General features: G+C 37.4%; 2 non-coding genes across 2 annotated transcripts; one reads left to right on the forward strand and one right to left on the reverse strand.

The window, feature by feature from the left end:
• The first annotated feature begins 655 nt into the window (after window positions 1-655).
• On the forward strand, window positions 656-762 carry LOC121208342 (small nucleolar RNA R71). The gene has a single exon (XR_005903321.1). It is a non-coding gene; the product is annotated as a small nucleolar RNA R71 (small nucleolar RNA).
• A 4767-nt stretch (window positions 763-5529) lies between these two features.
• LOC121207539 (small nucleolar RNA R71) lies at window positions 5530-5636 on the reverse strand. Its single transcript, XR_005902613.1, has one exon. It is a non-coding gene; the product is annotated as a small nucleolar RNA R71 (small nucleolar RNA).
• Window positions 5637-12545: the final 6909 nt, after the last annotated feature.

The following is a 12545-nucleotide window of genomic DNA, read 5'->3' on the forward strand; positions in this document are numbered from 1 at the left end:
AAGGATGAACACTTTTTTTTTTATTTTCTTCCACTCACGGCAATGGGGGGGAGACAATCACACACATTCTTTCCTTTTTTTCCATTTCTTTATTACCCATACTCCTTATTTTATTTTTCCTAACATACATCACTAACATAACATGTTTGTGACATGTTTCCACTCATAGCATGGCCGGCCACTAAGCTTAAATTTGGGTAAATTGACATGCAAACCTATCATTTTCACAACATGCATTAATAGGCCATTTCACATTTGCCTAGCACATTTCTAAATTTTCTCACATAAGTCCTATTTGATAAAATTCACTTACAATTGACAAAATTCAAACATGAAATTTTCACACATGCATATATACATATAATAAGCATCAAATATGACAGCTAATTATTTTTATGACTCGGTTTTGTGGCCCCGAAACCACTTCCTGACTAGGGTCACTTTAGGGCTGTCACAATGTATTCCAGCAACTCGTCTTCCTGACGCGGCTTGATTGGTTGGCTATTGATAATTGTTACTGGTGATTCTCTCCATGATTTCATAAGCCTCATTATAAGACTTAGAAAGGAGAGCACCGTTAGTAAAAGCGTCCACTACCATCCTTGTGTGAGCATTGAGACCAATATAAAATGTCTCAAGTTGGATGCAATGTGGGATTCCATGGTGAGGGCATTTCTGTAATAGTTATTTGTATCGTTCCCATGCCTCATACAAGGACTCGTCATCCATTTCTTGGAAGGCAGTGATCTCGTTCCTCAACTTAGCGTTCTTGCTTGGCAGGAAATACTTCATGAGGAATCTTTCGACTAACTCTTTCCGTGTAGAAATTGAGTTTGGTGGAAATGAATTCAACCAGGCTCGAGCTCTGTCCATTAGTTAGTACAGGAATAGCTTCAATCGTAATGCATCTTTGGGAACTCCAGCTAATTTGAAAGAGTCGCTCACCTCCATAAATAGTCTTAGGTGAAGATGAGGATCTTTAGTAGGCATTCCACTGAATTGGCCCACTGTCTGAAACATCTGGAACATGACTGGCTTCAGCTCGAATTGTTGTGCCTCGATTTTGGGTCTCCTAATGCCCGGAGTAAGATAGTTCAATACTAGCACAACATATTGTCTTAAGGCTCTATCCCTATCATCAGCAATAAGGATAGGATTTTGAGCAAGGTTTGCTCCGTTTCCTTGATTCATATTCTCGAAATTCATTCCTTCAGTCCTTCTCTGGTTCGTTTATTTTCTTGCTGTCGAAAGGTTCGTTCTATCTTAGGGTCTACAGGAAGTAAGTCAATAATCTGGTCAATACTCATAAACACCTGAAATTATCAAAAAAAGTTAATTAAGTTAAAAATTAATAGAAAAATAAACTAAAATGTAAAACTAACAAATTCACAAATAATGACTTTTTTTTAAAACAGTCCTCGGCAACGGCGCCAAAAACATGGAACAACAGAAATGTGCAAGTGTACACAATCGCAACAAGTAATAAAGTGACAAGTAAATGTCGAGTTATCGTACCCACAGGGACTGTAAAAAGAATTATTTATGAAATTAATTGTAAAACACTTCAGTGAGGTAAAAATAATTTGGTTTTAAAAAGCTGGCAAAAAACTGTTTAAAAAAACTAAGTAAATAATTAAAAATAAAACAAAGGAGTTCTAATGCACGATTTCAAATAAGATTTAATCAAGGTAACATACTTGTGTTGGATTAATTATATTTCTTAAACTTAGAATTATTAAACTCATGTTTACACTATTACGAATAAATTCACAGCAACCCGGTAATTTGCTAACTTATGAACAAACTCACATACAAAAATCCATTCATCTCTTGACATATTCCTATGTCAATTCAACTGACTAAACAGATTCTAGTAAGCAAACATGTTATTTCACATACATACTCATTAAACTGAACTAATCTCTTGCATATCCCTATGTCAATTCAAACGATAATTAAATCTAATCAGCATATAAAAGACTATGTGAGGTAACAAGGCATCCCTACCTTGAAACAGTTTAATCACAACAATCCTACAAGTTATGCAAGGCAATAATATCGCCAGATACATTGCTAATTTAACCTTCAGCTACCTTAGAAGAATAAATATGCACTGATTAAGTCTGTGCCAATTAATTACAATTGCAATCCATAATTAATTCATTAGCTACCTCATAGTCGTAATGCAAGAATAACTTAGGCATGATTTTACTTTACCAAGCAATTACCGAGGCCAATAATAGCATAAACATCATTTTAACAATTCAAGCAGGCAGAATATAATCAACCTAACACAAACTTAATTTTAAGCTAAATTGATTAAAATAACCATTTCAATAGCATAAATATTCATAAACATGTTCGTCCAAACAACAACAGAAATTAAAAAGATAGGGAATAAGAAGCAAATCTGGTGTTTCTTCGTGGCTTGACTAGTTGCTCCGTTCTTCGTTCTTCATTACCCTCGGCTATTAAGGTGGCTTATGAACATTTAATTGCAGCTCCAAAATGGCTGATGAGATCCTCTTTCCCAAGAGAAGAAATCAACACTTGAACAAGAGGGAAATGGGATGGAAAAATGAGAGAAAAGTGAGAGAGGGAATGAGAGAATGTTGTAGAATAAGGGATGGATGAGGGATGCTTTGAATGATCAACAAGTGGTGGATTTTATAGAAGAATATGGCAGCTAAAAATAGCAAAAAGAATCAACCTAAGAGACCTCCCTTGGCTGGCCACACACATGGAAAAGTTGAGAGTTTCAACTTTGCTATTTTAAGCTTGGGGCAGTTTCATAAAGCTACAATTAAAGGAGGGGTTTGAATGCATTTTAAACGTTCTTCAAGGCCTTTTTTACAAGCGTATTTAATCAGCTAAATTTTTTTTAGGTCAGCAAATGGGCGGTTCTGGGTTGCCCATTTAGTGGCTGGTTCGGTTCACTCAATATGGTTCGACCAGTGCGGTTCAACTGGACCCTTTCTCCATAATTAATTAAAAATAATTTATTTAACCCAAATTAAATGGGGAATAAATTAAAATTAATAAAATTATGAATTAATACACATTTTTGGACCGTCTTAGGCTGAAAATTAATGTGCCTCGAAACTTCAAATTGCTTCTCGATTTTGTGCTTTCAACAGTGTCAGTCGAAAATAGTCAAAATTAATCAAAATTAAGTATAGAATCAACTAAATTCACCATGTTTATATTTATAGTCAATATTTAATTACTTTTTGACAAGAGTTTAATCAGATTTGCATGAATTTAAGTAAAAATGGGTATGAAAAAGTATATAAATTTTTGTGTTTCAAGTATGAATGCATAAATGTATGAGTTATGTATGTTAAATGATGTGTATTAATAGGTAATACCTCGTAACCCTACTCCGGCAATGGATACGGGTTAGGGGTGCTACAATTTACAAAATAATTTTAAATTTAAAATCACTCTCCGGCGATATGTCATGCCCCTGAACTAGAACTTCCACGAAGTCCTCGAGACTTTAACCCTTCACTTGTTCATCTTCAGTTTGACAAGGGCTATTGATAAATCATTTTTTATACATATTTTTACCCCATGCTTGGCATATTTATGGATGATTTTTCCTTGGTTTCATTGAATTTGATGCTCCTAATCTTTTAAATTTATGTTTTATACTCAGGTGAGCATGGGGAGGCGAAAAGAGCAAGAAACGGGCCGAAAACGGGAAAATTAGGCCTAATTCAGTGTTTCACACGGCCTAGGTACTTCCACACGGCTAAACCACACGTTCCTGTGTGACACAGCCTAAGGACCTTCACACAAGCGTGGCACACGGCCGTGTCCCTATTGAGCCCAAGTCTAATTTTACTCAGAAAAGGCTAATTTTGAGGGTTTTGAAGCATTCTAAAGTCTATATAAACACCCTAGAAGAGGATTAAAGGGAACACGTAGATAGAACAGAGAAAACACTCAAGGTCAGCCATCGGAATCATCCCGGAAGCAGGATCTCCTTCAAGATTGAAAATCTCCATTCAATTTCGACCGAAGTTTTTTGGGTTTCTTTATGTTTTGTTCTTTTCCCAATTTTGAGATGTTTCCCTCTATTGTTATGAACTAAATTCCCTAAATACCTAAGGGAGATGAAACCTAAGACGAATCTTATTACTATTTGAATTATATGATAAATACTTATTCTTATTCTTAATTGTGAATTTAACCTTTGCTTTAATATTCCAAGATATTAATTCAGGTTTTTGATGTGCTTATTCAGAGGAGGAAAATTCCCTGTTTAAGAGTAGATCGCCCATAATTAAATGGAATTGCATGCAATCCTAGAGATAGGACGACATAAATCTACCAGATTAGAGTCAAATCTAATAAGGGAATCCATAGATCGAGTTAATATGACAATAGGGGTTTAAATTAGAAAGAGATTTCGATTAATCAACCTAGAGTAAGTTGTTTTTAGTCTCGAAAGAGATATTAACATAAATCAGGGAATCCTACAGATTCAGTCAAGTGAATAAATCATCTAATTCAGAGGTAATAAGTGAAGTCTAGGTGAATTATTCCTTAGGTATTGTCTTCTCCATCGGTTGTCCTAAAGTATTTTCCAACTTTTATCTTAGTTAATTAGATAGTTAATTTTATTTTTTAAAATATCCCTTCGATTCTCAGGCTAGATAATTGAAAGATAGTAATTACTAGTACTTTTAGTCCTCGTGGATACGATATTTTCGGTCTCACCTCAACTATACTACTGTTCGATAGGTGCGCTTGCCTTAGTCGAATTTTTAGTTAGTTTCACAACCATCAAGTTTTTTGGCGCCGTTGCTGGGGATTAAGATATTGGGAACGCTTAATTTTTATTACTTTTTCCATTCTTTATTTTTATTGCAATTTAATTTTGTTTTTAATTTTTCTTAATTACTAAATTTTATTTTCTTTACTTCTGGCAGGTTTTTATAGTTTATGACTAAAAGAAACCCCTTAGGACCTCTCCTTTTTGATAGTGAGATCGAGAGCACATCTAGCAAAAACCAAAGAGAAATAAGACGAAGCCTACAATACATAGAGGAAGAGCGAGAGGCCGATAGCCATACCACAACTGAGGAGATGGCTGATAATTAAAATAATTCGCTACCTCCTGTGGTTGCTGCAAATCCAGCAGATCAAATCCTGCCCCTCGTACTATGTAGATTATGCTAAACCTAATTTAACAGGAACTGAATCATGTATTGTTAGACCTGCTGTTCCTGCAAATAATTTTGAACTGAAACCTAGCACGATTCAAATGATACAATAGTCTGTTCAGTTTGATGGTTTGAAAGACGAGGATCCCAACACTCATTTGGAAAATTTTCTAGAATTCTGTGACACCTTTAAGATCAATAGCATTTCTGATGATGCCATTCGCCTTCGGTTATTTCCATTTTCATTGAGGAATAAGACTAAACAGTGGTTGAACTCGTTACCACAAGGGTCAATCACCACATGGGAACAAATGACCGAAAATTTTTACTTAAATATTTTTCACCGGCTAAAATGGCTAAATTAAGGAATGATATCTCTTCTTTTGTGTAGATGGATCTAGAAACTCTTTATGATGCATGGGAGAGATACAAAGATCTATTGAGAAGGTGCCCTCACCATGGGTTACCTCTTTGGTTGCGGTTCAGACTTTTTACTATGGTGTGCACCCCTCAACAAGGCAACTGATCGATGCAGTAGACGATGGAACTTTAAACAACAAAACAACTGAAAAGGCCTACGAATTTATTGAAGAGATGTCATTGAATAACTATCAGTGGCAAGTCATGAGAACAAAGCTGGCAAAAGCAGCTGGTGTTTTCAACCTCGACGCGGTCGCTATGCTCTCTAACCAGGTGGAACTTTTAAATAAAAAGATTGATGTTTGTATGGTTCTACTCAGGTACATCCAGTGATGCGGTGTGATTCAAATGGATAAGGAATGCACAACATCGACTATCCATCCTTCAACCCTAGCACCAAGGAGGAACAAGTCAACTATATGGGTAATAATTCTAGTTCTCAAAATAATTCGTATAGTAACACGTATAATGCAGGTTGGAGGAACCATCCCAATTTCTCGGGGGGTGGTCAAGGAAATTAAAGACCATAGCATCTTCCAGGTTTTCAACAACCACCTTACCAACAAGAGAAGAAATTGAACCTTGAAGAGATGCTCATAAAATTCATCTCGGTGTCAGAAACTCATTTTTATAATATCGAAACAACACTTAAGAATTAGCAAGCGTCAATTCAAGGGCTCAAAACTCAAATAGGGCAACTTGCTAAGTTGCTTACTGAACGACCACAAGATAGCATGCCCAGTAACACAGAAACTAACCTAAAAGAGTAACTCCATCTATCACTGTGCGCGACGAAGAAGGGTTAGTTGAATCTAAATTTAAAACGAGGCACGAGGCTATGGTAAGTAATGGTAAGGATGAGATGAATCATGGTACATAGGAGCCGGTAAGTAAAGAGTATAAACCTTGTGTGCCATACCCTAAAGCGACAAGTAAAGACCACATGGACGAGCAATTCGATAAATTTCTTAAATTACTAAAAAAGTTGCATATTAACTTACCATTTATTGAAGCTCTTTCGCAGATGCCAAATGCATTGAAATTTTTAAAGGAGCTCTTGGCTAATAAACGAAAGCTAGATGATGCGTAACATGTGGAATTAAACGCAGTTTGCTCAACTATTCTACAGAATAAGCTACCCAACAAACTGAAAGATCTAGGGAATTTTACTATCCCTTATTTAATTGGTAGTTTAAATATTCGGAATGCGTTGGCTGATCTAGGCACGAGCATTGATGTCATGCCTTATAAAATGTTTAAACAACTCGGTCTCGAAAAACCCAAACAAACTAGGATGAGCATTCAATTGGTAGATAAAACAATTATGTTTCCTAGGGGTATCATTTAAGATGTGCTAGTCAAAATTGATAAATTTATATTCCCAGTTGACTTTATTGTTCTATACATGGATGAGGATAGTGATGCACCTTTAATTTTAGGAAGGCCATTTTTTAGCAACTGCTAGAACTATCATAGATGTTGACACAGGTGAATTGATACTTCGTGTAGGAAATGACACGATTAAACTTCAAGCTCGTGATTCTGCTAATATATCTACTAATCGAGACGATTGTTTAAGTTCTGTTAACTCGAGTAATGTTAAGGCGCAAACTTCTTTCCAGGAAACACCTAGGAAGAATGTGATGGGGCCACATTATAGTCCATGTGACAAAAACAGAACAAGTCATGAGGAACGAAGACTACAGATTGATGAACTAGATGAATGGCGGGCACATGTTAGGGAGAAACCAAAAGTACACAATGAATCAAAGCGACGCCATGATGAGTGTAGGGATGAAACAAAGTAATTTAAGGTCGGGGATAAAGTATTGTTGATGAAAAGGACCCCCGAATTGCTATTTCAGAACGTAATACAAACGAAGTGACTCCTTTCATAGAATTGAGTGTTTTCCCATATGGTCCAGTAAAGGTAAATCATTCTCAATTAGAAACTTTCAAGGTAAATAATACTCTACTTAGACCTTATTTTGAAAAAACTGATAGCAGGGGTGAGGAGTTTCAACTCCTCAACCCACCGTGACAACACAAAATTGTGGTAAGTTGAGCTTAGACTCTAAATAAGCACTTCTCGAGAGGCAAACCGAGCACTAACACCACTAACTAGTTCATTTTAGCTATTTTTCGTGTTTTTTTATAAGGTACAGTGACCCAAACGGCCTGGACACAAGGGCTTTTCCTTTACCATGTGGAAATAGGGCTAAAAATCCCCAAATATCGAGCCACACAGGCATACCACACGGTCATGTGAAAACTGGAGCTAAATTTTCAAATTTTAAATAAGTCAGGGAGCCGCACGAGCAAGGCACACGGTCGAGTGTTCAGACACACAGGCATGTGGGATATCATATGAGCATGGGAGAAGTGAACAACATAATCACATGGCCTGGACACACGGGCGTGTCCTCGGCCGTGTGACAAATAGGCATTCCATATTCACAATTAACACGGGCTAAACTCGAGCCACACGGGCGTGTGACATGGCCGTGTGGCCCAACACGTGCCTCACATGGCCGTGTCTCTTTTAAAACCCCCAACCCTAACACTTTTGTCTTCTTCTTCTCAAAATTTCCACCCAAAACCCTAGCCGCTACAGTCACCCCTTCCTCTGGCCACCACCCACCACCGGTCGACTCCCCCTCATTCTCCCTTCCCTTTCTATTTCTTTCTTCCCCTCCTTTATCTTTTTCCCCTCCCTTCTTTCTCCTTCTTCTTCCCTTTCTCACCCTTCCCATGCGACGTACGGCTGAACTCCCTATGTCCGTGTCATCCTCCAAACAACAGCACCCCCGTCTGACAGACCCACCCCACACGCACAAAGCACCCCTCACCCTCTTTTTCCCCCCTCTCCTTTCACCCCTCCAAACCTAAGAACCACCCCACACTCCCCACAGGCCAGCACCAACGCAACCCCCTCACCCCCTTTCCCATCATCCCTTCTTTCCCTTGTGCGCAACACCCACAATCCTCAATCCACCACCGTCCGCACTTCTGGCCACTGATGGTTCCCTCTTTTACCCCTCGTAATTATTATTATGATTATTATTGGAATTATTATTTTGTTATGCATTATTTCTTTATCTTTATCTTTTCCTTTCTTTTAGTTTTGTTTTATTATGCCTTTGAGTTGTTTTAGTTTTGTCTTTATTTTAGTTTTGTTTGATGCAGATTCGTTTAGGTTAATTCTATTATATTTAAATTGTTACTACTATTGTCTTAGAAGCTCCATATTTAGTCTATCATGTCCTGCCTTTGTTAACTTCATCACTTATTACCATTCCTCTAAATATTGTTTTGGATTTCCTTAGCAACCACTCATTTGTTCCATCCATAGTTTGTCTATATCATTATTAATTCTTTACTTGCTATTTTATTATCTAGTTGTTCCTTAATTTGGATTTTTTTTCTCTTACAGGAATACCATGACAAACACACGAGGCAAGAAGATTATCGTCCCCACTTTGAAAAAGCGGAAGGGTCCTAGCACAACCTCCTCGAACGCCTCGACTGGAGCTCGCCACCCGCTGCTTCGATTCTCATTAGGCCCATAGGATGACCTATTTTAGCTTTTGCACATGCGACTGCTAGGTTTGGGCTGATGTATTGACTAGGCCACTTTGGAGCAGGTCCAACTTGCTCACCTTGTTCGAGTCCATTTTGATACATGCCCCATGGGATCGGTTCTTTGCAATTATCGAGCCCACCTATTCGGAGCTTACCTTGGAGTTTTAAACTACTTTCCATCTTCAGCACGTAATGAATACCCACGATGAGGCCGGTACTATTATTTTCTAACTTGGTGGACTTGTAAGACAAATGAGTGTACCAGAGTTTGGAGCTATTTTAGGCTTCTACACGGAGGAGTTCATGGCTTCTGAGAATTTTTTACATCTTGACTGTCACATACACTACTCGCCTTCTTGTTGTTGGACCGAGCTTACGGCGAGTACTATTCCCTATGATGCAAGTCGCTCAAAGGCGACTTCTCTTCCTCCAGCACTACGCTACATCCATGCTATCTTGGCTCATACCTTGACTGGGAGGAGAGAGAGCACCGGAGTAGTTAACACCACGGATGTTTATTTTTTATAGAGCATGGCCACTGGTCACATCTTTGATCTAGCATATTTCATAGCGCTTGCTTTTCGCCATTAGACGGACCGCCATAGGAGGGGACCCATCTGCCTTGGTTCCTATGTGACTCGCCTCGCTCGACACTTCGGCCTCTTCGATATTCCAGAGATGTCATCGAAACTCACACTAGTAGGCCAGATGTCTCCTCAAGGAAAATCGAGTATGATCCACATGAGGATGATAGAGCGACGCCGTGGATTCGACCCCCCTCAGTACAGACTCATCCATTCTGATGACCAGGATGAGCCAGAGGACATTAGTGATGATGTCTCTCCCCCTCACAAGGACCCACACCCACCGCCACCACCACTAAGTCATCGACCTCCTGCTACTACTTTGACCGATATATCTAAGCGACTCACTCTATTTGAGCAGTAGTGTTTCGAGCGGTTCGACAGCATCGATGCCACTCTTCGACAGATTTGCCACCACCTCCACATCTCTCCTTTGGCACCATCAACCCACGAGGCATCCGATGATGAGGACGTTTGAGTCCTTTTATTTTATCATTATAACTATTTTTATTTTTAATTTTATTTTTCTTTTACTTATTTATTTTTGAAGACTTATGTTTTATATTTTGAACTTTATTTATCTTTATGGTTTTATCAAATAACCCCTTGATTCTCTTCTACAATTGTGTTTATTTTCTTATTAGTAACTCAGAATCATGCCTTTCATTCGGCATTCTCTACAATCCTTATTTTCGCTCTTCCAAGGATTTCATCCAAAAATTTAGGGCAGTTTTGCTTCTCTCCCTCTTTTCTGATATTATGCTCATTAATATTATCTATCTTTGTACATTGAAGACAATGTATATCTTAAAGTGTGGGGAGGTTATTTATGTAATTATCAGAAAATCCCTGAATTTTTATCTTGTTCTCAAATAATTTTCTCATATCGTTATTAGAGTAAATTTTGATTGATTTATGATTTTATTGATATGCTTTGAATTAAATCATAGGAAATTATGCATTGATTGTTTAAACTTTAAAGGCATTAGAGAATCAAGCATTATAAGTTGACTTTTGAGAATTAAAGTTGCTAGGTTGTTTCCCCGAATTGAGGTATTATCCTGAAGTTTTGAATTTGCAAGATTGACATCAAATACCCATAATTTTCGTGAGATTTTGAGCCTTTTAGTGCATATATCTTTTCTTGCTCACTGATTTTTTTCCATGAGTGTGTCAACATTGATTTGCAATTCTAGAACTTGCATCAATTATACATGTCGAGACCACACCTTTGATTTGATATACTAAAATGATAAAGGCACGTAGGCTTTAACTCATTTACCCCATAAAAAGCCTACCCACATAATTGACCCCTAGTGAACCCTTTTGAGCCTTAACTATTATTTCGTGATTTTTCCCTTAATATTAACCCATAAATTAACCCTTTTTTGTTTCGTTAAGAATTTCTCCCTTTTCATTGACTCCTTTTTTTCGAGATTTGATTTGATTAGTTACCTGACTATGTTCGTTCATTACAGTTGCTGAATTATTTCTCATTATGTACTACCCCATATTGTACTTGTTCTTATTCTAAAAAAAAAACTGTATAATTATATTCATTCAATTACATATTGTTTTAAAGAACTTGGATAAGTTAAAGTTATTATATTGAGGGAAAGCTCACTTCATCTTAGAAAGTTTTATTTCTGGCACCTGTTTGTAATTCAGTAATTGGCTTTATTCTTCTAAGTTGGGTAATTTATTAAATCAATCACAATTCTAACCCTCTTGTTCAGCCTTTAGCCACACCTTTAACCCAAGCCCCATTACAACCCGGTTAAAGACCTTTTGATTTGTGTATCATCTCATTTATAGTGGTGAAGATTTGATTTTCATGCAAGCCTATGGTAATAAGTTTTCATGTTTGACTATTGAGTGCTTGATTATTGAACCTTAAACACTTTGAGTGATTTGAGTTAATCATTAGTAAGGATGTCAACCTTGTCAATTTGGAATTAAAGGTGATTACTTGGATAAAGGGAAATACCTATGATTTTATGATTGAAATGCTCAATTTGGATTGTTTGAAACTTTAATGATCTTTTAGTTAAGCTCTTAACGTATAATTACTTGTGGATTATTTTGAACATTATTGATGAGAATTATAAGTTGAGAAGAATTTATTTAACCATGAGTTGAGGATTTTGCTTGAGGACAAGCAAATGCTTAAGTGTGGGGATATTTGATAAACAATATTTTATACATATTTTTACCCCATGTTTGTTATATTTATGGATGATTTTTCCTTGGTTTCATTGAATTTGATGCTTCTAATCCTTTAAATTTATGTTTTATACTTAGGTGAGCATAGGAAGGCGAAAAGAGCAATAAACGGGCCAAAAATGGACAAATTGGGCCTAATTCAGTGTTTCACACAGCCTAGATACTTCTACACGAGTAAACCACACGCTCGTGTGTGACACACAGGCAGGCCACATGCCCGTGTGTCATGACCGTGTCGGCTAAAAACCAAGTCAGAATTGCACACTACCTGAGGACCTTCACACGGGCGTGGCACACGGCCGTGTCCCTGTCGAGCCCAAGTCTAATTTTACTCAGAAAAAGCTAATTTTGAGGGTTTTGAAGCATTCTAAAGTCTATATAAACACCCTAGAAGAGGATTAAAGGGGACACGTAGAGTAGAACGAAGAAAACACTCAATGTCAGCCATCGGAATCATCCTGGAAGCAGGATCTCCTTCAAAACTGAAGATCTCCATCCAATTTCTACTGAAGTTTTTTGGGTTTCTTTATGTTTTGTTGTTTTTCCAATTTTGAGATGTTTCCCT

Source organism: Gossypium hirsutum, chromosome A01, assembly GCF_007990345.1.
Source record: "Gossypium hirsutum isolate 1008001.06 chromosome A01, Gossypium_hirsutum_v2.1, whole genome shotgun sequence".
In the NCBI taxonomy this organism is placed as follows: Eukaryota; Viridiplantae; Streptophyta; class Magnoliopsida; order Malvales; family Malvaceae; genus Gossypium; species Gossypium hirsutum.